This window comes from Papaver somniferum, chromosome 1 (genome assembly GCF_003573695.1).
Source record: "Papaver somniferum cultivar HN1 chromosome 1, ASM357369v1, whole genome shotgun sequence".
NCBI classification, from domain to species: domain Eukaryota; kingdom Viridiplantae; phylum Streptophyta; class Magnoliopsida; order Ranunculales; family Papaveraceae; genus Papaver; species Papaver somniferum.
In genome coordinates, this window is record NC_039358.1 from 140,639,732 (window position 1) to 140,644,434 (window position 4,703).

General features: G+C 35.0%; 1 long non-coding RNA gene across 2 annotated transcripts; it reads right to left on the reverse strand.

The window, feature by feature from the left end:
• Positions 1-1,202: 1,202 nt before the first annotated feature.
• On the reverse strand, positions 1,203-4,044 carry LOC113302712. 2 transcript variants are annotated; one of them, XR_003337053.1, is made up of 4 exons: positions 3,658-4,044; positions 3,308-3,398; positions 1,497-2,517; positions 1,203-1,217 (listed from the first exon to the last, which is right to left on the reverse strand). It is a non-coding gene; the product is annotated as an uncharacterized LOC113302712 (long non-coding RNA). The 2 variants fall into 2 exon arrangements; XR_003337050.1 differs by lacking the exon at positions 1,203-1,217 and having other exon boundaries at positions 1,302-2,517; positions 3,658-4,033.
• Between the last annotated feature and the right edge of the window lie 659 nt (positions 4,045-4,703).

Below are 4,703 nucleotides of genomic sequence, written 5' to 3' on the forward strand. Positions count from 1 at the left end.
TTTTTTTTTATTTTTGAACCCGGGCCAACGTATAATCTCCGTCCCACACACCAGGCGTTGCTATAGTTCACGCCCCATACAGGCGTTGTCTTTATCAACGCCCCATACCAGGCGTTATCTTTATCAACGCCCCATGCCAGGCGTAATCTTTATCTACGCTGGACGATGAACCGGACTTTATATCAACGCGCGACCAAATTTACTCGTCACCCGCTACGTCACAGGACGGACTAAACCCAAATTTGATGTTTTTTTTAGTCTTTGGTCTTTAGTTATGCTCGCACCACTGTGGACGCTCTAAGAGAGAACTCAACAGTCTAGTCAACTCAAAAGATGATTATACCTTGTGATTTTTGTCGCACAATGGGTGTTCGCTGAGAAGCTTTAATGTTTCCAAGGCTGGAGATTTCCGTTGTTAAGTGGTTCAACATTACTAAATTTTTCCTTGTCACTGTTAGCTCAAAAAACGAAACACAAAAAGACGTTTTCTTTAATCTATCCTAAACTATAGATTGACATTGGAGATGGTCGATCAGCTGATTTAGTAGCAAACTTGTACAGGCCGGTATTACGTACTCCCTCCGTTCTTTTTTAATAGACCAGTTTTTATAAATAAAAGTTTCAAAAAAATAGGTCAGTTTCCTAATTGGGAAAGTCAAATGTTATTTTAATTTTTGGGACCACTTTTCTCTTAACTTCTTTTGATGACAAGTGTCATGTGGACCACTTCACTTTACTTCTTTTGCTAACAAGTGTCATGGGGATCATTTCACTTCACTTCTTTTATTGACAAGTGTCATGAAGACCACTTTCAATGATTAGTTCTCTTAATTTACTTAAATTTTGCTAAAAACAAAACTGGCATATTAAAAAAAACGGAGGAAGTACACCTAAAGCATCCATCACTACATTGTCAGAAGAAGCTAAATTCAGTACATTCATTCCAATACTACAATGTACTAAATAATATATTGCTGAACACTTTTAGGAGCTGAACACAGTAACATTTATGTATTCTAGTTGACAAATGACAGGACCCACATCCATCACCATTTGTGAAACACAATATATAAGCGATTTTTGTACGGAGCAGAAAAAAAATCTTTGATTTATGTACCACCTATAGGTACCTTGGTTTTTAGTACTTCCATCTGATGAACGAGAGATGTTTATTTTAATATTGTTCAGTCAAATTACTCGCAGACAGGCAGGAGTGTCTGGTCGGCACACAAGAAGAAGACTACACAGTTAACACATGAAAAATAAAGTAAAGGGTTGAGAAATACTAGAACACTTAAATATATAACATCTAAATAGTAAATACTCATTATGACCGTATTCTACTCAAACTATGCAAACATAATACCGGAGAGAAATAGTACATCTTCACTTATGACATGATGGAAGCAGCGTCAGTTACCACTTCAAAAAATAACCAAAAAATAAATAAGAATTAATGGACATCAATCTATGCATAAATAAGACACACACAGTACCTGAGCATAATAAACTAGTTGTTCATATGCCGACCTTTTAGCTTTGATGCTCTGTCAACAGTAAATCCAAGATAAAAAATTTACCCTTCAATTGAAGGACGTCAATCTATGCTCTCAACAACCAATCCAAGAAGACCAACACAGTAGTAGGCGAATCTGCATACACCTGGTTAGTGGAGGTCTCCATAGAATTGCTTAACACTATCCCAAAGTCCAATATTTCCAAACTTTATGGATTCTTCACGCCACAATTTGAATCTGATCACACAAAATATTTACATCAATGGAAGTTAACATCAGTGATATTTGATCCATTACTGGAATTCTCCAATAAGCTCTCTAATACCACTATATAATTCAACAGTAGACTATTTATTTCATAGAACATCAGTCATATGAAAACCGAGATGAATTTAACCAATTTGCCATTAGCTTCATGCAAAAAGACAACGATCAATAAAAAGGAAAGAGATAACTAGATACACCAACAAATTGCACATTCATCAACTGTTTATCCTGTACGCATCTGCAAACGCATAAAGAAGTTCTGTTTCAACTCATATGCAAGAAGAGAACACTTTTGGGTCATGTATTACCACATTTTCTTTGTTAAAAGCAATACATAAGGAACACAACAAAATCAGTGTCTACGTCTGAGTAAACCGAATCCTTAATACACAAACACACCGAGATATTATGCAGTAAACTACAGACTTTTAACATAACAAATGGTTTGTTATTTTTGTTTGTGAGAATTCTAATTTTAATTTTGATAAGTCAAACCTTCCATATTCCATCACGGCTGCAGTGACGGAGGGAAATTCTGTTACTCCTGGGGTCAAAATCGACAGAAGCAATATTTTTAATCCCTGACTACCTAACTTCCCCCCAAAATGGATATATTAACACTAAAACTTAAAAACAAGTTGGGTCTAAAGACCCCGCTTGTATCAATGTGCCTCCGTTGCTGATAGCGGCGAACCTTTAGTTCGTTCCTTAAGTCCTGGAACCTGTCAATCTCCTGCAAGTGGGAATAAAGAAAATACAAATATAAAAATCAATACATAAACCCAAATTTTGATGCAGGAATATTCTAAAAACATTCTATTATCAGCAATTTATGACTAGGGAAGTGCAATTCATTTAGACTCTAAAATTAGCTAATAATGACAGCTTTGACAGAATGAGAAAATACAAACATATCCTAATTAGAGAACAAGAAATGGTGTCTTCAATAAAAAGTGGCATTTATAATCCCTTAATTCATTATCACTACTGGTCAGAGCATATGTATTCTTTGACCTAAGAGGATTAAAGAAAATTCGGTGCCGGTGTATCGTGCAATTCACCTTGAATAAATTCACTCCCACCAAATGAAATAACAGGTACATTCACACAAGTTCACCCGCTTTAAGTTCTCTTTAAGCCAGTTGGATTATCAGTCAACTTAATTCAACACTAAGGAAACCAATAGTTCCTTCGCAGTAAGACTATAACAAATGCAAATAAAATGCTTACTTTCAGCCAGTCTACCTCACAGTATGGAACCTACCCACATCTGAGGTATCAGTCATCTATACCCTATGAATCAAAAATAAAATGAAACTTATAATGGAATTGGAAATACTTTCAATCAATTTAAGAGTACCTAATCTTATCCGAATACTACCAAAATCTAGAACTAATCTACTCTCACCCAATTTAAGAGTGCAAAAGGAAGATCAACACGATACCTTTGAAAGAACAAAAGTATGGGCTTTGGCAACAAAACCTTTTACAAAGACCAGACCTTGAAGAACTTAAAAACTTACACTGGATCCACTAAGTCCATCAAATGAAGGCAATAAGCTTCTAGTGCCAATTCCTGAAGCAATTACTTGTACCGATGCCATCACAAAGATCCTACAAAATAAATAAAATTCAGAACTTGTTTTCACAATTTGAACGCAAAGTCAATTCATTTTTTTCTTGTAGAGATTAGAAAGAACTTATTAGGTTAACATTGAAAAATTGGAATCATAAAATTAAGAGAAAGAAAACATTATAAGAAAAAAACAACAAATTAGGAGTTTCAATAAAAACGAATAAAGGGGATGATAACCCTGTTGATTATTTCGTCTAATTATAAGTATGATAATCTTAGGCCATAATCTTATCATACCTTTTCAGGTTCTTAATTAACCGTGAGTCTAATTTCGGGAACAATAGAGCTGGTGATAGAGATGAAGAAGAAAATTTTGGGAAATAAAAAGTTCGAGATTGAAAAGATTATTAGAGGAGAATAAATTATGAAACCCTAGATTGAAGTAAAAGATGAGATCCCAAATGTTCCAAAGAGAAAAAAAAAAACAAGAGAGAGAGATGAGAACTGCCGTATACGAATTGTTGAAAGAGATGGTTGATTGAGAAATTGTGTTTAAGCTTCTTCTTTTGCGGTTTCCAACAAATATGAGAGGTGAAGCTGTGAAGGTGCCGAGAGACCCAACTAACAGAAGTTATAAAACAGACCCACCACATTGCAGACCACTACTGGCTAATCAAACTGGTAAGATCGTGTGTTTGAGAATGTTTTATGGTAAGTTATTAAATAGCAGTTATTTTAGATCGGAACTGTCACTATAAGCAAGTGGCGGTATTTAAAAGAACTGTTATCTTAGAGTTACACTTCGATAACAGTTTTCATAAAGAACGCTCACAGTATCTAAAGAATAGTAACAGTTTTATAACTGTCATTGTACATCACTGTAGAATGACAATTTTCTACAAAACCTGTCATTGAATAGTTATTCGGTAACAGTTCTGAAACTGTCGCAATTGTTCAGCACTATTGGTAAGAGTTTTGGTAAGAAACTGTTACCTATATCACGTAGGTAATACTTTTGTAACAGTTAAATAGTGAATTGTCATGGTTTTAAAGTTTGAACTGTCACCAAAGCCCATATTTGTACTAGTGAGAGATTTGTTTTCCAACCAGCAAATCTTTGTTTAAGCTTCTCCACACAAGCTTTGAAAGCTTGTATCTTACTTCTGTTGGTAAAGAGGGGAGACCCTAAGTATTTGTCAGTACTGCTAATTCTTTGCACCTGCATAGCTGCACTGATCTCATCAGCAATGGTGGGAGAAGTGTTTTTACTGAAGAAGATTCCTGATTTAGTGAAGTTGATTAGTTGTCCAGATGATTGACCAAAGTCTTGGAAAATCTTGATG